Genomic DNA, 22,981 nt, shown 5'->3' with positions numbered 1-22,981 from the left:
GTTTGGTGTGAGAAACATTCTTGTTTAAATTTGGTTATTATTTATTTTTCATATTTAAGAACAAACCATTTCCCCCACAGGTAGACTCTAGGTTGTGTACAATAAAATATTAAAAGTGCAAAAAAGCAATATATAAACTTCAGTTATGAATATATCCTTTAATTTTGACATTGCTGCAAGTTTAAGTTCCTAATCACATATTGTCGGAATTAAATCATTCTTCCATGATTGGGCAAAATTTATTCTTGCTCCTGATTATTTTACTTGCAAAGCAGGCTATGAACTGGCATTAATTCAAGTATCTTTTCCATTTAAAACCAAAATGTGGATTATAAGTGCTTATTAGACTTATATACTACCATTATTTCAGGGTAACATATAAAGCACTCCATTTTCCAATTTCTCATCAGGACAACTTTTGAGGTAAGTTGGGCAGACAAAGTATAACCAGCCCAAAGTCAGCTAGTTACTTTTCATGACTAAGATTGGATTTACAGCAATGGCTGTAAGGTGCACTTTTCCCTATTATAGTTCAAAATCTTACACCACTCTCAAACTATCAACTGGTTCCTGGCTCACCAGTGCCAATTAAAATATTTGGAAGGTTCAGTAAGTCACCAAATTAATGCAATTGTAATAGTTCAGTAATTTATTCATTATTACGCCATCTTAGTGTACTCATAAATTTTTTCCTTCTTTGAATTCCTGTAAAAAGGTAATCAGAAATTGATTTTGGAAGTTTTCAGACAAAAAGCCATTTCCAGGATTTCTGCATTGTTTCTTTTTTCATTTCACATATTCTAAATGTAGCATTACAATTGGAAGTAGGTCTGAACAGGATTGACTTTTATTGCTGCCTCAAACTGAACTTCTTTAAACTCTTAGCACATCCCATCTTGATAAAGACCACTCCAACTAGCACAGAAATATATGATCAAAAGAGGCTTCATATCAGTGGTAGGTTTCACTTACCTTTGCTACTGGTTCGCGCAGATATGCGCAGAGCATATTTAATGACGTCTGGGTGGGTGAATGGAGTCTCCCGCTGCCACTACTACTGGTTTGCCCAAACTGGGGCGAACTGGTAGCAACCCACCACTGCTTCATATAGATTTTTACCTCTCTTATTATCTCTGGCATTTGAAAAGGCTAAACAAAGCAACAATGACTTTTTCTTCCATAAGTTTGTGACAGTCACTTAGATTTGGCCAAAGTAACAGATGTCACTTAACCCAGTAGATTTTTTAATCTTTCACAACAAGCCAGATATCTTATCCACTTCATGGTTTATAGGCAGCATATTTTTATGAATTCACTAAATTTCACTATCACTATTTTAGAAGGTGAATATGTTATCCTATAAAGGTCTGGACTTATCCTTGTGGAACAGGGAAGCCAAATACTTTAATACAAGTTTAATTGAATGGTTTATTTTATGAAAACATTTGAGCTGTCTATTATTACTTCTGCTGCTGAATAACATAACGGTTAGAACTGATCTATTTTAGGTCTTTTGGCGAATCCACATTCAGTTGCTGCTCTTAGTGTAGCCAAATTTTGTTTTGTTTATAGAAGCAAACAACCCTTTGGTTTTAACCCAGAACTTTGTATGGCAGATGTAGATATAATGGTGGTAGATCTGCTTTGCTATGTCACGTCTTGTCTTCAGTCTGTATTGTTCTAAGACAGTAATAAATACTGCTGCTACACTATAAAATGTCTATGCATAATCATACCAATGAAATTTAGAAAGCCTTCAGGCCAACATGTATTTATTTCAACTGTTTACCTCTCACCTGTCAAGATAACAAACCTCCTAGCAGCAATATAAAAATTATAAATAAGGAGACTATATGGAAACTTTCTACTAGTCACATAACAGTAGATATCAGCCTAGGGTGGGATAAGAATCTGCCATTCCCATAAATGGAAATAATATATCCAACCAAGGGGGATTTTCCAGCAGTTATACTTGCTTTCCTAGTTTCTCTTCAGGGAATCTTTCCCATGGAGACGTTTGTGGTAATTGCCCTGTGAGGTGGCATCCTTCCCACAGAATAGTTGGTGGTAATGGGCCTTTGGGATGGGAGGAAATGTCCAACTGAGAAACCTTCATAGTGGGGTTTTTTTGTTTTTTTGTTTTTTACTGTCTTCCTGGGTCTTCCAACAGATAAGTACATTTCTTCATTAAAGTGCCATTTATATCTCACTAATATTTAGTGCTTTAATAACACCACAGTGGTGATATAGATAATTAGGCAGTTTGCAAGGAACCTACGATCTGTAATGGGTTGATGATTATTTTTGTTATCCTTAAAACAGCAGGTTCATCCAGGGATACAGCCATTCACTTATGTAATTAAGTTTAGAGCCAATACACTGTGTCAAACATTTTAATAATACTATGTTTTGCCATGAGCTGCCAGTTTTGGGGATTATTGTGGGGCAAATAAAAAAAATCCTCTCTTTCAAATTTTAATTTCAGAAATTAAACTTTTAGGAAAGACTTTCTTGTTTAAAAGGACCTGACAGTCACGAAAACAGAAATACCTAACCTATGCTTTTATAAATTTTAAAAGTGGCCCCAATAATGAAGCACCAGAAAATGACTTTGTGGCATATTTGCCAAAATAACTCATAGAAGAAGGGAATCAGTTTTGTGTAATCATTTTTGATTTAAAAATATACAAGAAAATTAGCTGCCTTTGTATCAGCCAATCAGCTATATCATAATACATTCTACAAACATCCACTTACACCATTCTATATTTAATGTATCTCATATGAAATGTTCTCTGTATACATGGATTTCATTCTAGCTGTCAGATTTATAAAGGTTTTATATTGCATGAAATTCTCCTCTAGAACACCTTTCAAGAGTTGCTTGGGGAAATACCAAGACTGCAGTACAGCAAGCTATCTTCTACAATTAAACGTATCTAGGAAAGATTTTTAATATAGTGACCAAACAACTACTTGATTATCATTACATAATTTATTGATGGGTATATTTTATGCTTACATTAGGATTAGATTTTTTTATTTTCAACAATGTATTCAGCAAAAACCATTTTGCTGATCTTTTTGAGAACATTTTATGCATAGATATATTAATTATCAGACATTATACTTTACTGTGTGACAAAGTGATGGATTGGGTGAAAACTTTATCAGTACAAGTTGATTGGAATACTGTACGTTGCAAATACGAAATGATGACAAGATTAAGCATGAAATCTGCTGAATTTGCAACTTGATAAAGAAAGAATTAAGACCCATTATTTCAATAGTCAAGTCTAAATAATTTGACATATTATGAAAATGTGAAATACTGCGCTACACTGTGAAATAAAAATGAAATACCAATTTCATAATTTAACATTTTACTTGTACAATAAATGCATATATTTTTAGCAGTGAAGTAATTACATATGCAATACCATTCCATAGTATTTGAACAGGTCTTTAACAGTTCCTCAAGCAGAAGCCTGGTGGCACAGCAGACTAATAGCCTATTATTATCATTCAGCTGCCTGCAATTACTGCTAGTTCGAATCTCCCCAGGCTCAAGGTTGACTCAGCCTTCCATCTTTTCTAAGGTAGGTAAATTGAGGACCCAGTTTGTGGGGGCAATAAGCTGACTTTGTATAAATATACAAAAGTATGAAGGCTATTGCTTAACGCATTGTAAGCTGCCCTGAGTCTCCGGGGAAGGGCGGCATATAAATCAAATTTAAAAAAAAAGCAGAATGGTCATCATTCAGGGCTATTCTAATGGATCCTTTATGTATCAGGGAGTAACCCAGATGGTTTCTAAGAGCCCACCAACTCTGTTACTTTATTGTGAGTAATAAGATCAGTAAAGTTGGAAGAAATCTATTTTAGTAAATATGACTTCATCTATTTGGGAGCTTGATAAGCATTACAATGGTTCTTTCCTTATAGAATCTAGCCTTAAATAAGCCAGATTGATTTCATTATCCAAGCAGTCATCAGAAGAATAAGGCTATTACACTGTCACTAATGCTTCTTCCCATTACTATCAGTTGTCTATCAATCCATATCAAACTTTGACTTGTCCTTGCCTCTCAATTTTGAACTCAAGAGAGTCATTACTCCTGCCTCCCTACAAACATGAAGTTCTACCCTGGCTGAAAAATTAGAATTTTATACTATCATCACAGTTTTCATAGGAATTCATATGCAGAAATAAGAAATTTTGACAGCCAAGCTATTTGCATCAAAGGTGAAAATGTTTTGCAAAACAGATAAAAAGACAGCCGGTACTGATTTCTTATCTGGAGGGGGAGAAGCAGCAATTCCTCGTTAAAGTTAAAATATTCAAGAGCTGCCATAACTCAGAAAAAGGACATTGAATTATGATTTTTGTAAACTTCTATTAGTCAATTGGCAAAAGCGCTGATCGGGTTAATATTTTCCTTGTTCTTTTGCAGTATTCTGAGGTCAATGGGAAGGAAGACAAAGACATTCTAGAAACATTACAGATGGAAGCAGTACTATTCAAGTTCCTTGGTACGTGAACTTTGAAAATTTCAGTGGATATTACAATGTAGGATATTCCATATGCCATGGTTTGTAAAAGAAAAAAAAACTTTATTTCATAACCATAAGGAAACAATTAACATACTAGTTTTATTACAGTGTATTTCAAATCTAAAAGTTAACTCTCTAATAAACTCATGAAAGGAGGAATCTAATCTACTGCTATCAGTTCCCAACATGGTAAAATATCACTGATGTGATCTCACCATTTCAAAAAAAAAAATTAAATTGATTATTATAAATTGATTATTTATTATGGAAATAAAATGCTTTCTTTAAAAAAATCCATAGACAATCCCATAGCTCAGTGATGCCTAACCTTTTTGCCATTGCGTGCCAGGAGCAGGGGGTTGCCCGCACATACCCACACCCATAATTCTATATGCCCCACCCCCATGCATAGGTGTGCGACCCTTGCACCCCCTAGAAAGCCTCTGGAGCCTGGGGACAGCAAAAAATGGGCTTTCCCACCATCCCCCAAGGCCCTCCGGAGGCAGGAAACAGCCTGTTTCACTACTTCTGGTGGGCCCAGAAGGCACGAAAATCAGCTGGCCACAGCGCACATGTGCGTTGGAGCTGAGCTCGCGTGCCCACCAATATGGCTATGTGTGCCACCTGAGGCATGCGTGCCATAGGTTCGCCATCACAGCTATAGCTAATGTTTTCATCTTTTAAAACAGCTTATGAATAGAAAGAATGTGAAAAGAGACTGCCAAAGAAAGTAGTGGATAGCTTTTGCCTTTTATGATCAGTCATCAGTTAGACTAGTACTTGGTAGAGCAGCTATGAAGGCCTTGGGAAAGATATTCAAATGCTGTGATAGGTCCATGCTGGGAAAGATCAGAATGATGCTAGTCACAGTATTCCCTATGACGCTCTATGGAAGGCAAAGTTGGACTTTGAAGAAACAGGATAGGAAGAGCATTTGAACTTTCGTTGTGGAAAAGCCTCCTAAGAATACAATAGACCCGTGATGGTGAACCTATGGCACGCGTGCCAAAGGTGGCATGCAGAGCCCTCTCTGTGGGCACACACACCATCGCCAGCTGATCTTCTGGTTTACGACACGCATGTGTGTGCTGGCCAGATGGTCTTTGCGGGTGCCAGAATGCTGGAAAATGGCCTCAAAACTGCCTAAAAAACGGCCTGAAAACAGCCCCCAAAATGGACAAAATACAGGCATGCGTGCGCCGGCCAGATGGTCTTCTGCTTTCCAGTGCTCCGGCATACGTGAAGAGTAACTGGCCAGTATGCATGCATGTGCCGGAAACCTGAAGACCAACTGGCCAGTGCACGCATGCGCACTGGCCAGCTGGTCTTCAGGTTTTTGCTGCTCCAGTGTGCGCACATGCATACACATGCATAAGTGTTCCGGTTTGGGCACTTAGTGCCGAAAAGGTTTGCCATCACTGCCATAGACAGTCAAGAAAACTAATCAAATTAATCTGAAAACAAATCAACCCAAAGTTATCACTCACAGTACAAATTATCATGGCCAAATTATCTTACTTGTTGTTGAGAGTGTGGTGGCGTGACAGTTCCCCCAGTACCTGGATGAAAAGGTCTATCTCGATCCATTCCAGTCGGGCTTCAGACCTAGGCATAGCACGGAAACGGCATTGGTCGCATTGGTTGATGATCTCTGGAGGGCTCGGGACAGGGGTTGTTCCTCTGTCCTGGTCCTATTGGTATCATGCTGCGCCGGTTGGAGGGGTTAGGGGTGGGGGGCACCGTGTTACGGTGGTTCTCCTCCTTCCTCTCTGACCGATCACAGTTTGTGTTGACGGGGGGCCAGAGGTCGACCCTGAGGCGCCTTGAATGTGGGGTGCCACAGGGGTCGGTCCTCTCGCCCCTTCTGTTCAACATTTATGTGAAGCTGCTGGGTGAGATCATCCGTGGTTTTGGGGTGAAGTACCATCAGTACGCTGATGACACTCAGCTGTACATCTCCACTCCGGACCACCCCAATGATGCCCTTGATGTGATGTCCTGGTGTCTGAAGGCCGTACGGATCTGGATGGGGAGAAACAGGCTCAAGCTCAACCCATCCAAGACCGAATGGCTGTGGCTCCCAGCGTCCCGATATAGTCAGTTGGTGCCATCTCTGACTATTGGGGGCGAGTTGCTGGCCCCCACAGAGAGGGCTCGCAACTTGGGTGTCCTCCTGGATGCCCGGCTGTCTTTAGAAGAACATGTGACGGCTGTGGCCAGGGGGGCTTTCTATCAGGTTCGCCTGATTCACCAGTTGCATCCCTTTCTGGATCGGGACTCCTTGCGCACGGTCACTCATGCTCTCGTCACTTCCCGCCTGGATTACTGTAATGCTCTCTACATGGGGCTCCCCTTGAAGAGCACCGGAGGCTCCAACTGGTCCAGAATGCAGCCGCAGGGGTGATTATGGGTGCGTCATGGAGCTCCCATGTAACACCTCTCCTGCGTGAGCTGCACTGGCTCCCAGTGGTCCTCCAGGTGCAATTCAAGGTGTTGGTTACCACCTTTAGAGCGCTCCATGGCTTAGGACTTGGATACTTACGAGACCGCCTTCTGCCACCAAGATCCTCCCACCAGCCAGTACGCTCTCACAGAGAGGGGCTCCTCTGGATGCCGTCGGCCAATCAATGTTGACTGGCAGCCCCCAGGGGGAGAGCTTTCTCTGTGGGAGCACCTGCCCTCTGGAATGAGCTCCCCCCCAGAGAAACGGATGATTCCGGATCTACATACTTTCCGTCGGGCCCTCAAAACTTTTTTATTTCATCAAGCCAGGCTGGCCTAACTCTCCAATGGTGTAATTTTAATTTGAATTTTAAATGGGGGATTTTAACTGTCGGGCCAAATTGCTTAATATATTTTTAAATTGTTTTTAAATTTTGTATTCTATGTTTTTTACCTATGGCTGTTCACCGGCCTGAGTCCTTCGGGAGAAGGGTGGTATATAAATTTAAATATTAAATTAAATTAAATTAGAATTACTTCAGACACATTGTGTGAAGCTCTAACTTACTGGAGAGGGCCCTAGTGCTGCAAAAGGTGGAAGGAAAGAGAAGAAGAGGATGACCAGCTGCAAGGTAGAGGGACTCAGTTAGAAATTCTAACTTAGAATGGTGATAAGTGCACCATTGCAAGATGTGAAAGACCAACTTAAGGACAGATCATCATGGAGATAAATTATCTATTTGATCACTAAGAGTAAACAATGACCTAATGGCACAAAATCAAAATCAAAATCAAAAAGAAATCTTGATTGCTAACACCTTTCCTTGGAATTTGACTTGGTTTGCTTTTCTTATTCCTACTATTTCTTTGCATGCTCCCTGCTTGGTGAATTTGCTTATGCATGTATGAAACCTGGACTGCAAGTTATAATCAAAATAAACTTGGTAGATTATAATCTTAAATCAGATAAGCACTTTCATTTGTTCCAAGCAAAAGAATGCTAAATGTTGTAGCCATTCCTTATTCCTGCTCTTAATAATTTTGATTGGCTTCTCTGTACCATTTCCAACTTCCATCCTTTTAAAGGTGATTAGAACTCTGTATAACATTCCAGCCAGAGTCTCATCACAGATTACTATAATGGCATTATTTCATGAGCAATTCAATCTTCAGTTCTTTTCATAATGATTCAAAAGTGGGACTTTGCCATTTTCACATTTTTTTGACATTTTCATCATTTTGTGATGCCAAAATCTGTTTCCAGGTCAATCATTGCTATGTGAAATTTTACTGAAGTATAGGTAAAGTTTGAGAGAAAGGGGTCTGCCGCCCAAACCCGTGATCCCCTTCCCGCGATCCCCTTCCCGATTCCAAACATGTGCAGAGACAAAAAAAAGTGTACTGTGTTTCAGGCGGCAGATCTGGCCAGGAGGAAAGAGATGTTGAGTCTGCTGAGAAGGAGGACGGGGGCGTGCGGCTCTGCAATGTGCAGAAAAACACTTTCAGGCAGCAGCGCTACAATCTCCTTCCCGAATCCAAAGCACTTCCCAGTTCCCCGCTGCACATTGCAGGGGAACTGGCCGCCACCTGAAGCGTGACTCTTGAGAATTGCATTGGGGAATCCAGGCAGCAATGGCTGGAAAGGAGGAACGTTTCCCTTTAGGGGCTCCCATTCAGCTCGGCTTGGCTCCTGGGCGCAGAGAGGGCTTAGGCAACGGCGGCAGCGGCTTCTCACATTGCTGGGGAGTGAAGTCAGCATGGCCAGAGGGGTGACCAGCCGCAAATCGTGGCACCTGCCTTGTTCCCTGAAGCTGCAGGGCAAATTCCCGCCCCCCAGACCATCCCGAAGAGGTTTGTTCCTCAGGCTGTGCTCTGTCCCTCCCCCCCAGAGCATGCGAGGGGTTTCTTTGGGGGAAAGCGAGTAGTCCCTGCACCTTTTGCTTGCAGGAGGAGGAGGAGGGTGGTGCCACCTTAAATACTGGTAGGCAGAGGTAAAATTCTTTTTTCCTTGTTTTCCTCCCCCAAAATTAAGGTGCGTCTTATACTCCGGTGCGTCTTATACACTGAAAAATACGGTAATTTTCTTGGAATTACTCAGATTCTCCTTCTTGAGTTGACTCCTAACTGTAAACTTGGCCACTTCACTGATCAAGCCTACTTCATATTTACATACTTCATATGTACTGTAATTCATATTTACATTACAGTTTAAAAGCACCAATTTCTGGAGGAATCCCTCTTTGCATATCTCCTAAGTATGAGAATTGCCCTTTTATTCCTCTGCTTGCTATTTTGTAACCAATTGCCAATTTATGAAAGCACCTTTCCTCTTATCACACAGCTGCTTAGTTTGCTCAGGAGCCTTTCTTGTAATATGGTATGAATATGCAGTGAATTAATATTTTATGATTTCTAATTTTATGCTTTACATAGCCTAAATAACATAAGTGGGAAGAATAAATGTAAGTAAATTGACAATATTCCATTGATGAAAAGTAGAATTTCCTCATGTTAGAATAGTGCAGCTTTCTGATAGGTTTTCATCATCAGCTGAATATTGGGAATACAAAATGACTTAATTTAAAATGTTTAACAAGAATTTTGTAACAGATTTTTTAAAATCCTATTTAAGTTCCCCCCCCAAAGAATACAAACAAAATGAAATCTACTTTAATGCACAAGTTATGGGAGAAGAGCAGTCTGTTACTCTCAGATGTCTGTTAAATAAAAAAGGAAGCCATCATAATGATTTGTCTCATTTATATAATTATAACATAATTATATATAAGTGGTGGGTTTCTACCAGTTTGCCCCGATTCAGGCGAACCGGTAGCAGTGGCGGGAGGCTCTGCCCACCCGCCTGGACGTCATCATGGATGCTCTGTGCATGCTCAGAAGGTTCTGTGCATGCTCAGAAGCGCTGTGCGCAGCCGAAGCACTCACACGCGCGCTCACAGTTCTGAACCGGTAGCGAAGGTAAGTGAAACCCACTAGTGCATTACATCAATTGTAAGTATGCTGTAGTTTATAGTAAATATGATGTAGAAATAATATAAAGTAAACTTTTCTTCATTTTTGTGAGACCGCCTCGGGGTATTTGCGAGACCGCCTTCTGCCGCCAATAGCCTCCCACCGGCCGGTTCGCTCACACAGAGAGGGCCTCCTCAGGGTGCCGTCGGCCAGACAGTGCAGCTGGCGACCCCCAGGGGGAGAGCCTTCTCTGTGGCGGCACCAGCCCTCTGGAACGACCTACCCCCTGAGTTACGCACGATATCAGACCTCCGGACTTTTCGTCAGGCCCTAAAAACACACTTATTCCATCTAGCTGGGCTGGCTTGATCCCGTCCTCTCAGTTTTAATTGATTCGGTTTTAATTTGGGTTGTTTTAAATTATTTGGGCCAAAATTATTTAATTGTTTTTAAATTGTTTTTTAAATTTTGTAGACAATGTTTTATTTTGGCTGTGCACTGCCCTGAGTCCTGCGGGAGAAGGGCGGTATAGAAATAAAATAAATAAAATAATAATAATAATAATAATAATAATAATAATAATAATAATAATAATAATAATTTAAGCTTTGCTCCTAAGGACTTCAAAGACACAACCATGAAGGTACTCTGCCTTTTAGTAGAGTGTTATTTTTAGCATCCCAGTCTGATACTTCCTGATGTACTCATTTATTTATTATATTTTAAACCACCCAATAGTCAAATATTTCTAGGCAATTAACAACAAAGCACACCAGAAGAAGAAGAAGAAATCCAATTCAAGTTAAAACATAAATTAAACCAAATAAATATAAAAATGCCACAGGAGTTAGGTAGCAGCAGCAAGGCCATCATTAAAATCTAAAACACACAAATACGATTACAATATGACGAAAGTGCTACTGAGGCTCTGGCTTTTCAGAATAGCTAAACTGGGTAGATGGTGCCGCTTAATTGGGTAACAGGAAGGAAGAGGCATCATTTTTAGCCTTTCCTTTTTGAAAACTTGGAGAAGTGTTAGAGCCAACACCACTGCCATCACAATTCACTTTAAACTATTGGATCACTCCATGGGGACCTCTCCAAACATAATCTTCAGGCAATTAAAAACTGAGAGATGAAATACATTTCTTCGTAATGATCCCATATTTTTTCAGAGGGTTTTAAACATACTTATAAGAGTTTTAATTACTTCTCTGTGTCACATGCTGTATTTCTAGGGTTTGGTTATACATTTACAATAGTAGCACCACATGTCTTGTAAATAATTCATTTATATTATTCAGCAAAACACAGCTAGTTTTAGATAACAAATGACTAATTTGTTCTGTAGAAATAATATGATCCAAAGCAAAGATGTAGATCTGGCCTACAGTGCAAATGTTAGAATAAGCAACTTGCCTATGCAATGTAATTTCCTGTTCCCCAAAACCATTACACATAGCGTGCTTCTTTTCTTATCTCTTTTTGTCCAGTCAAGTTCTGTCTTACTTGATATGCCATTGCAAAGCTAGTAAAATCTCTCATATTTAAAACACAGCAGTAATGTAATAGAACAGGATATTTCATTCAAGGTCAAGAAGGAAATAAGATCAAGATAACAAGCTGTAACTGTGCTATGTTCTGACTTTCTTGCTTATAAATATTCAGAAAGCATTGGATATTTGTTTTTCAGGTTACAAATGCATGCTTGTAGCTGTTGCATACCAATCAAATCAACAGATAATCTAATATAAGTACAGTGCATTAAGATATTGCTATATAAATGATTAATTAATAACAGCTATAAACAAATGCTTAAGAGTTAATCCAAGCATAAGTGTATACCTTGGCAAGCCTGATGGTTCAGAGTTGTTGATCCAGATTTTGTTTTCAGAGCAACATTGGAGTGAAGACAAATGATGTTCCTCAGGTAACCGCCAATGAGAAATTAGTCTTGAGTGCCAGAAGCTCTATCTTCTGTGTTTATACACCCATGTGGCTTTGCTTGAAAGGAACTATAATTTCTTCTAATTCTTTAAGAGTCATAGAAGGGGAGGGAGGGAAAGAGAGAAATTCTAGAGTCACTTGTTTGGTTGATTCAGAATAAAACATAAGAAAGCATCTGATGGAATAAAATGTCACATGAAGAAAAAAAGCTTCTGATAATTCATCATATGTGACAATCTTTATATGTGATAATCTTTGAATTCAAGAATTCAGGTGCAGAACTATTCAAATTTTCTTTTTTTTTCCTGTGAAACAATTACAAAATGTACAGAAACGGAATCCTATTTTACTGTAATTTAAAATGGCAAGTATAAAATGACATCAATACTAAACCTTCAAATAATAAGTTCAAAACAAATGTGTATTGTTCAAATTACAGGTTTAAAATTTAAAACAAACAGAACAATACACCTACAATTTCATGCCTTGTATGATGTTTCTTCTGATACTTTTTTCAATTAAGCATAGATAAGCACAATGCACTGGAGACATTCTGAGACAAAGAGAGTCCCATGTGCAAAAGATACAAATGCAAATAGAAGGCAAGAGGACATAATTTACAAAGAACAGAGAATTCCTCTTAGGCTATATGTAATTGCTGTGAAATCATAAATATAAACTTCTTAAAATGCTCAAAGATCTCTTTATCATGTAATATATTAGTATTGTAACCCATTGTTCATTATTTGACAGAAATATAGTATTCCCAATATTGGTAGCACCCAACTTCATAATTATTCACAAAACATCTATTTGCCTAGATCATAATGCTCGGAGGTATATACATTTCACTTAAATTCCCAATTAAAAAGTTATTCTGTATAACAGCATTGATAAAAGCTTAAATATTCTCTGCTTTGGAGAGAATTGGCTTAGTTCACTCTGATCTGTTGATTAGACTCTGATTAGTTCTCAGAGAAGAACAAAGGATAAGATCTGCCCAATACTTGACTTTGATCTGCTTCAAGAGAACTTTGAACTGAAACCACATGTTTTTGAGATTGATCTGCAGAAAGATCTGAGGTCTTTGCCTACGCTGTTTATGTTGGGCTTGTTTGGAAAACCCTTGTCAGCCGCTAATTACTTTTGCCAATATTTTATGCCTGAATCATAGAAAAATCTTTCTTTTTTCAAGATATGAGGTCCTGCAATCATCACTGCTAGAAGGGAGATTCAATAGCACTCCTCTGAAGAGTCTCTTTGTCGAACCCTGAGAGAATAAGTAGAATCAGTTTCATAATATACTCCTTCATTGTCTGTTCTAGTGTGAGGATGTATTCATACCTCTACTAATCAGTTATCATGAAATCTTGAAGGAGAATTTTTTTTTCTTAGTTGAGAGCTAGTGTCAATCTCCAAAAAGGTTGTAAATTTTTTGCTGAATTGCCATTGTAACCCGTTGTTTAATGTATTAGTTTCTATGTTTACTATATTATATGAATTACCCAATCATGCAGATTTTGTATTGAAGTATACAATAATTATATTGATCAATATGGTGATACAACTAATTGTACAATAATGGTACAAATAACTAATGATAGAACTATAGCTAAAGCATTCTCCAATTATGCTTGTTAATGCAATTCCATTTCTGAGTAAAACTAGGGAGTGTTTATGCATGAAAAGTTTTCTGTAAACACCATCAACAATATAGTCCCTTTTCTGAAGATCAAACAAAGGTCTTTCTAAGGGTAAATATGAAACAATAGAATTCCATCTCCTCCCACTCATTCAATTGCTCGGTCACTTGCTTCTTCATAACAATTCAAGACACACGTGAACTTCAACTTGTGTTCTTCAACAAAATGGAATGTCGCCTCACATTAACAAGGCAAAGGTTATGCAGACAAATTTGGATGATGCTGAATTGTTGCAGTCCTGGAAATATTCCATCTCCCCAATATTTAATTGATAATAGTTTATATTTTAAAATAAGTCTTCTTCTGCATCACAAATTAGAATGGAATCATTTTCTTCTGAACATGAAGACCAATCAAACTAGCTAAACATTATCGAATTCCAGATCTAAAACCACTGCTTAAAATTTGAAAAAAAAAATGTTTGTAATTATGTTCTCTGTATTCCACTGCACTTTGCAATTTGGTATTTTGCTCTCATTTTTCACCCACTAGGGTAGTGCAGGTAAAACAGAGGATGATACTATTTTTTTCAGTTTCTGATAGTAAGAGCCAGAGGGTTGCATTTCCAGCCCCCCAAGGAAGAATAAGGGAATGATATTTTTATGTAAGAGCCAAAGTAGGTTTTCTTTCCAGTTATTATTCAGTCCCAGGCCAGGACTCCTAATGAGCTTTTCCGACTTTGATTGTATACTGGAACAATCAACCACTAAAATGAAAATATGCACTACCACTCTTTCAGATGTGAACTTGGGAAGAAGAATTCTGTAATAAAATGATGAATTGTGTTTATTATTTCCACTGTATCTTCTGCACTGTTTTTAAGTATCTTCTTCCTTTGTAAATATCCCTTCAGAAGAAGGGATATTATTCAGAGAAAATACAATATATTCAGAAAGAGTAAAATATACAATACAATAGAGAAGTCTACCCTGATATCATTTCTCCACCTGATACTTTTTTCTTCTTCCTTTATCCACACACCTCCCTTTTTAATACCTTATATCTGTGTTTTTTAAAACTTGGTAATTTTAAGATGTCTAGACTTCAACTCTCAGAAGTCACCAGCCAGCATCTAATATCCACCTGGTGAACTAAATTATCCACCTGGTGAACATTCTCAGTCATCCTTTGTTTCTTTCCACAAAACTTTACTAAATTTCAAAAAAGTATAAAATGCAACAAAGCAAAAAAAAAAAAAAAAGCAATATTGGGGATTGCAGACAAAAGAGGGGGAAAAACTTTAAAAAGAAGTAATTTTCAACTTTCTTCCATACAGATAAAAATCAGTGAGACTTTGAATCATAATAAACCATAAGAAACAATAATTCTATTATTATAAACAAGTCTAATCATCAATACCCAAGGTTAAAATTTCATTTCTTTCAGTTTCAATCAAAAAAATCCAAGAGTGGTTTCCAAGTAGAAACCAAGTTAAATAAAGTATTTTCTTTAATTTTGCCCTCTCCGCCAACTCATTAATCTCACCAGCCATTCTTCTATTCTGGGTATATGTGAGTCCTTCCATCTCTGCACTTAGAGAAGTCTTGCTGCTGTTGTAATGTATAAGAACAAAGTTCCATTTTGTTTTTTCAATGTATTTGTCCACATGTAAAACTTCTGGCTTTAGTTGTACGTTCAGCTTAAGAATTCTCTGATATATCTGATTTCAATAAGTCTTATCTATCTTACGGGTCCACCAGAGAAAATAAAAAATGCCTTTCTCCTTCATTCCTTGTTGTATTCTTTTTCAGTGTCTTTTCATTGTCTCAAGTTGGCTATGTATAATATAGAGATTGATTCTATCTCTGTCTTCTACATTGTACTCTATTGATTCTGATTCAGCCAAAAAGACCTTTCCATAGGTTTTTTTTTTTTTTGTTGTTGTTGTATTTTCCCCATTTGTTTCCAGGGCTCTCAGATTGTTCCATTCTTCTTAGCCCTCAGTTTCAGAAGACTGATTGGTAATTAAGTGACTGGTGCCCATTTACTGATCTCATAGCAAGGGTTGCCAATTTCTATTTCATGACATTTGAAGGATGGCAAGGATGAGAGGTGGCTGTGCTCGTGAATCATCACTGACTAAAAGGCAGGCAGAGGATTCTAAGAATGTTTCTCCCCTTAATCATAAAGTTCTGTGGCCTGAAAAAGTTTGAGAAATATTTTTCCCCCTTCCGATTTCACATCAACCTTAAACCATTGAATGTTCTTATCAGTCAGTTTGGGGTTCAGTATTATCTGACCTGAAAAAGGGAGCTAGAACTGAATCTAAAGGAGACCAAACTTATGACAAAAGATAGAACAAAAATCATTAGAATTGACAATAAAGATATTGAAGTGGTGTAAAGTAACAGGAAGTCAAAAAATAGGCTGTAGATTCTAACACTATAGAGTAGCGATGAAGGACCTGGAAAAGATATTTAAGTGTCATCATTTTTATATAATTACAAAGAGTAGAAAAGCAACTGTTTTTCTGTGAGACTCTATGGAAATGAAAGTTGGACTTTGAAGAAGTAAGACTGAAGCTTTTGAGCTTTGGTGTTAAATAACACTCCTGCAGATACTATGGTTAACCAGAAAACAAAAACAAATGCAGAAAATCAATCTGTAGTTCTCATTCAAGGCACAAAAGGTCATTATATCTTGGATATAGTATGCAAAGCCTTAGGTATCAGGAGAAAACTCTAATGCTGGGAAAGGTAGAAGGAAAAAGAAAAAGAGGATGACCAACAGCAAGTCATTACTTGATTTTTTTTAAAAAAAAGGATTAAAAAAATGGTGGATGGACTCAGTTACAATGACAATGGGTACACTGTTAGAAGATTTGAATGGCCAAGTTGGAGACAGACCTTCCTGGAAAGAATCTATTTATGTGGTTTCTAAGGGATGACATCAACTTGAAGGCACAAAATCACTCAATAAGTCAAAACTGTCATACCTAAGGACTTTTCTGCCACCTCATGTCAATCACTCATAAATCAAAATAACATTCATCAGTAAAAAAGAGAAACAGTATACATATTTATACATTTTTATGTAAGTGAATGGATATGAAGCAGTTTAAAACAAATTATAAGTGAATATATATAAAGTTTATTTGTGATTGTGGAATGAAGCAAGCATAAATCTTGAAATAAAAAAGAGTTAATAACTGGATACACATACTATTGGAAAGTTTTCTATGCATTCTCCAGAAATGATTAGATTAGATTAGATTTATTGTCTGATGGTCAGTATTTACAGACGTTAATGTAGTAGTGTTTCTTGCCTCTTTTAACAATTCTCTGAAATTCTTTGTTAAATTCGTTGGTGAGATTTTTGTTTTTCTTAGTTTTGAATTTCTCTTTTTTGCAATTTCCATTGTTTGTTTTGATAATGTTTCTTCATTTTTTATATTTCCTTTCCACATTATTTCTATTTGTAGATTACCTTAAAAGATGGAAACTATCTAGGTATGGGATTCCCTATGTGTCTCTAATCTACAAGGAGGGAAATTACTTGTCCATCCATTCATATCTATTTCTTTTTTCAAAGTAGAGTACTAGCTTTTATGGCAATAGTTCTGCTTTTTTTAACCTGGATTAATGCATTTTAACCATACTGAAAGAAACACATGAAGGACAGTATCAGGTATATCTTGAATGCTATTGATTTTATAATTCGAGTAACAGGAAGATAGTTGATTTTTCCTAATGAGGAGTAAGCTTTTGATAATTTGGAATAGTCTTTTATTCTTATATCTCTGAAGAATATGCATTGTGTCTGACTTTTTTGTATTGATACAGAATAATCATAAAGAACATGAAGATCATAACATTTTCCTTTTCACAACAAATGAACTATAATGTCCCTCTTCTCCTGGTTTTTACTGGCATTGACAAAAAGATGTCAGGAATTAAATTAGTAATTCAAGAATATAGACTAAAATTATATGCTGCTGATTCTGTATTTAACTATTTATTCAGCCAAAATACTTTTTAGAATTTGATAGAATAAATATAGTGATGTGGTTCAGTGATACTGGATCAATAAAGATGAAACTCAAATGTTGACATGGCACTTAATTGAGGTAGAAAATAAAAAATTGAATTAAATAATGGGGCTTGAATAAACCAAAACCAAAACCAAACAATACCAATGAAATAGCTGGGAATTTACTTGACAAAATTAACAAACACTTATTTTTTTTAAAAAAGTATTCACACCTGGAAAAATATAATGAATATGAAAAAAATTTAAAATTGTGTAGGGTATGAAGAAATGCATTATTAAAATGAACACTGCACCAAAGCTTAATTTTCTACACTAAATGAGTGCAATAAAAATTGAAAACAAGGTATTAAATGACAGACAGACACAAGTAAAAAAATGTATGGTCTAATAAATGTAGAATCTGGGCTTCTATTAACTTAAAATCTTTAGTTGCCTGGATAGAAATGACCAAAATTCTAAATATAGGTAAGATCATCTGACACCATGGGTTGAAATATCATCAATATGCTGATGACACTCATTTTTATATATTCAACTCTGGTGATCCAAGCGATTCTATGCCTGCTTTTCATAATGCGTGGAAGCTCTCAGGGTCTAGATGGAGTACAACAGCTGAACCCAGGCAAGACAGATGCAAAATGTGAATGCAAAGGACCTAAGGATCTGGTTGTTTATCATCATTAGTTCTGAATGGGGTTGCACTACCTCTGAGAGACCAGGTGCACAACTCCTGCTCATAGAGCAGGTGGTTAGGAAGACTTTCGCACAACTTCATGTTGTGCACCAGTTGTACCCCTAACCTGGATTGTGAAGCCCTGGTCATGGTCACTCTTGCCCTACTCATCTCTCAATTGGATTACTGCAATGAGGTCTACATGCGGCTACCCTTGAATAGTATTCAGGAGCTACAGCTGGTCCAGAATGCAGCAGTGCTCACCATTCTAGAACCCCAGTTGCACATATGACACTGCTACTGCATGAGCTGAATTTGTTATCAGTTTGCTTCTGGATACAATTCAAGATTGTTACTTTTAAAGCCCTATATGAGTTGGGTCTAGGGTACCTGAGATGGTGTCTCTCCCCAATGGGATTAGTCCATCCCACTCGAGCCAGCAGAAGTTTCAAATAATATTACAGATGATAAGAAACTCTAATTGTTATCTTCACATGCAGCCTGATGGAAGGCTGAAGTTTAAACACTCAGTTCTGTAATTCAGTCAGAAGAAAAGAAAATAATGAGCATAACACAGGGAAAAAAAACATCAAGGGATTATCATAAATTCCTGGCTAGACTTCTACCTGTTGCTACCTAATTAGTAATCTTTATTTATTTGATTTAAACCAACATAATCAGTGGACTCTTGATAAACTACAATTTGAAATTTGAAATCAAATAATCAAATAGTCAAAAATGAAATTCAGAGATACCTAAAAAATGCATTTTAAGCAAACAAAGAATAAATAATGAGATAGATTCAAAAGGATTCTTAAATAGCTGTTTTTAATAACTTCTCAAAATCTAATAAAGAAAGAGCTACTTGAATTTCACAACTACAGGGTATTCCAAAGCACAGCATCATCACAGAGAAACAGTATCTATAGACCCTGTTTTTCTTGAACTAACACATTCTCCTGGGAATTTACCATGGACCAGTGGTGGGTTGCCCCCTGTTCGCACCAGTTCTATAGAACCGGTAGTAAAACCAGCGGGAGGCTCCATCCACTGACCCCGACGTCATTAAAATGCTTCTGCACATTCACAGAAGAGCGCGCTTTGCTCACATGTGCATGCGGCCCCGTTACGAACCGATAGTAAAGGTAAGTAGAACCCACCCCTGCTACAGACAAGTCAAACTAAGGTAGAAGAGTTACTTCTGGAGGCCTTTCCCTTCCAATATACTAGGTTATCCACTTCTTGGACATTCTAGTTTTTAATCAAAGATTGTGATAGTTTCTTGGTCCATAACTTCTTTCTGAGTTCTGTCTCTATTTTTAAAAAGATCAGCCTTTTCCTTTTTTTGAGAGGAAGATGGGATGGACTCTGTACCCAGCCTGATTTTGAATGTGGCCAAGAGCCAATTTGTCTATCTCTATGACAAGGGCAAACAAAAAAAAGTTTAAATAAATAATTTTTCCTTATTTTTCAGCAAACCTGTTTTCCTTTCAAAGTGATATACACTCAAATTGCACAGTTCACTATTACTATGACTGACATTAAGCCTTTGAAAAGTAGCTTACATTTTCTTTGACAGAGTGATGCCATGCAGGAAACATGATTCTCTTAACTGAAGCAAAGAGGCAATGTGATTTTCTTCGACAGTTATGTGCATCAGTACCACAAATCATTTTGGGTCAGAATTGTGAGAAAAGGCTCTTTCAGTGTTTTAAAGCAAGCCAATATTGAACAATATGACTGCCCTTGCATTGCTCTTTGGAGTGAAGGGAACATCATGGTTTGTACAATAGCTTTGAGGAAATGCTTTATTTAAGCCCCCATCCAACCAAAGCATCCTTTCAAAAGATTTCCAACCCCCAAGCAACATATCTAATATGTAATTTAACTATCAGCTAAATGGATTTACCTCAGAAGTATCCACTGCCTGATATAACCAGTATTATATGACTGGCATTGTCTTAAAGAAACAAACAATTGTTGTGAGCTTGGTAATTAATGGTTTCTATTTCATCCTAGCCATGAAATCACTGGAGGGTATTAAATACAATATTCCACAAAGTAGCTTTTTCTCTTTAGCACTGAAAAAAGGGTGTATGCCTGCTTTATGGCATATTATAAAGCCTGGAGGAATAATAGTCCTGAATCACTCCCCATGTTTGGTTGGATGGCAAAAGGAAGTGATTTTTCATGAGCAAGGCAAAATGTGAATACTTCCCAACTCATCCTTTATAAAACATTTTCAGTTGAAGCAGGTGAGATTCCTGGGAAGAAGAGACATATCTCTGAAGAACAGAGGTAGATGTTAAGTAAGTAAGTAAGTAAGTAAGTAAGTAAGTAAGTAAGTAAACAAACAAATACATGTAAACAAATAAATAAGTAAATAAATATTATGCTGCAAACGCTTTAGAAAAAGCTTACCATATAATGATGCATTACACAGAATTGTGAGTGAAATATTTAAAACTAATCTATCATCCATTCATAGCATAATTAATGGTAAGATTTATTGCAGAGTGCTTTGATTCCTGTTTTTCTAATAAAGAAAAGACAAATATACAACTACACAGTCAGCATCAACTTGAGCTCAGCCCATTAGATATGGAAACCTAACGCTTAATTGCTTGATTTAAATTTGGTTAGTAAAAATGCATACTGTAGCATTGCTCACTTAATTATGTTAATTTATATCAGAAAAGCTAAATTTACAAAGGCAATACTATTAATTATTTATTTTGCCATTCAAGCCAAATATATGTTACTCAGCTAATTAACTTCCTTAAGTCTCCCTCCCTCTAAAAAAATTCCCAACTTTATAAATTGATCTATATATAAAAAAAACCTACGCTGCCTGTCTATATAGCATTTTTCCCCCAGCTGCTTTTTTTCTATTTTGTTTACAACAGGAGCAAAGCTATAATCATTTCAATGATAAGAATAAGGACATAACTTCTTAAACATTGTAAGATTAGCTACTGGTTCTCCCTTCCAATGGAGAGGTAAGTCTGAAGTCTTACTAAAGCTTCTCTGTGATGGTCATAAGTTCTACAATTTATGAGGGAAAGTGCAAACAGGGCATTCATTCTACATGGCATATTAGATCCAGAGGATTTAAAGCTGCTGCTTCTTCCCTCCACACATACTTCTAGAAAGGAAGGAATGTTGCCCCCGATGAATAGCTGGCTTATTTATTTACCCTCTCTGGAAAATAATGGATATATATGAAATCAAAAGAAATAAATATTTGACCTCTACAGGGAGGAGTCACAAAATATGGGTGTGTCTGGCTGAAGAGGTCTAAAAAGGCCGAAATAGTGCTATCCCAGTCTCCCATAAGTCACAGAAGAAACAACATAAAATGTCTGACAAGCCTGAAAGCGATGAATAGAGATTTCATCCCACCATGGCCATTTTAACATCTTTCAACATAGGAAAAAAACCCTGATTGCAAAAATATCGCACATTTATACCTATGAATCAAAAGAAATATATATATATATATATATATATATATATATATATATATATATATATATATATATACATACACATACATACATATGTAGGTCTTTGGTTATTCGGGTCTTCTCCCATGTAAAATTGGAAGTGTCTTGGCGACATTTCGACGAAGTCTCATTCGTCATCTTCAGGCTGGTGTTCTCGGCTTCGTGCTTCCAAATTTGCTCCTGGAAGCACGAAGCCGAGAACACCAGCCTGAAGATGACGAATGAGACTTCGTCGAAACGTCGACAAGACACTTCCAATTTTACGTGGGAGAAGACCCGAATAACCAAAGACCTACATACAAACACCCGCGAAAACCTGAGAAAACATATATACACACACATATATATATATACATATATACATACATACATACATACATATATATATATATTCCTTTTTGGGAAAAAAAAAGCTTCACAACTTTTACTGCAGCAAGTCACAGGAAAAGACAATTCCACCAGCTGAATTCCCCCCCCCCACACAATTTCTTCAATTCCAGAATGGTCTACTGTTTCCAGTGAACTTAAATGGAACAATTCTGCAAATAGGCATACCATAATAGGCATACATCCAAAAATATTTCCAAACTCTTCATCAGCTGTCCAACATTTGTTTTTCTACAGAGGTGTTTTTTTTTTCTATTTTCAGTCTCTGTGCAGTATTTGACTAATTAAGGGCTGATTAAGCTTTCCATGATGTAGCTCAAAACCCTTCTGACATCAGGTTGGTAAGGGAGAACATATGTGAGATGATCAGCTATATAAAGTAAGTAAATGTAAATGATATGTGCAAAAATTAATGAACAATGATTTGGTGTTAAGGACATTTTCTGAAAAGAAGAAAAATGAAATGTTCGGAAAGTGAAATAGCAGAACATGATGCAAGATAGTTATTGGTTCCAGGTCAACGAGGGTCAGTAGTAATAAACAGTATACTAGAGTAATTCCAATTAAAGCCTAAAAATGTTTATTCTGCATAAATAAAATGAGTTCATATCCAGTGATATTCTTGTACTTTCATGTTAAAAGATCTACAGTGTGGGCATATGCTAATTTTGGAATTCTGGAATAACACAATAAATCCAAAGAAGATAAAATACACTGAAATGAAATAATTCTTGCAAAAAAAAATTAGCATCTCTGTCTCACTACAACAACAATCTATCAGTAATCCTTCTAATTAACACTCAAATATA

General features: G+C 37.0%; 1 protein-coding gene across 2 annotated transcripts in view; it reads right to left on the bottom strand.

Annotated features, from left to right (window-relative positions):
* Positions 1 to 22,981, bottom strand: part of SGCD (sarcoglycan delta) — a 452,437-nt gene that overhangs the window by 283,346 nt on the left and 146,110 nt on the right. The window contains exon 3 of one of the 2 annotated variants that reach the window (XM_087887533.1): positions 11,812 to 11,999. The exons of the other annotated variant lie outside the window; for it this stretch is intronic. The gene's annotated coding sequence lies outside the window, so the exon portion shown is untranslated. The remainder of the gene's footprint in view (positions 1 to 11,811; positions 12,000 to 22,981) is intronic. 2 annotated transcript variants of the gene reach the window in all.

This window comes from Pantherophis guttatus, chromosome 2, assembly GCF_059756535.1.
Source record: "Pantherophis guttatus breed Tessera chromosome 2, ASM5975653v1, whole genome shotgun sequence".
In the NCBI taxonomy this organism is placed as follows: domain Eukaryota; kingdom Metazoa; phylum Chordata; class Lepidosauria; order Squamata; family Colubridae; genus Pantherophis; species Pantherophis guttatus.
This window is presented reverse-complemented; position numbering and strand designations above follow the sequence as displayed.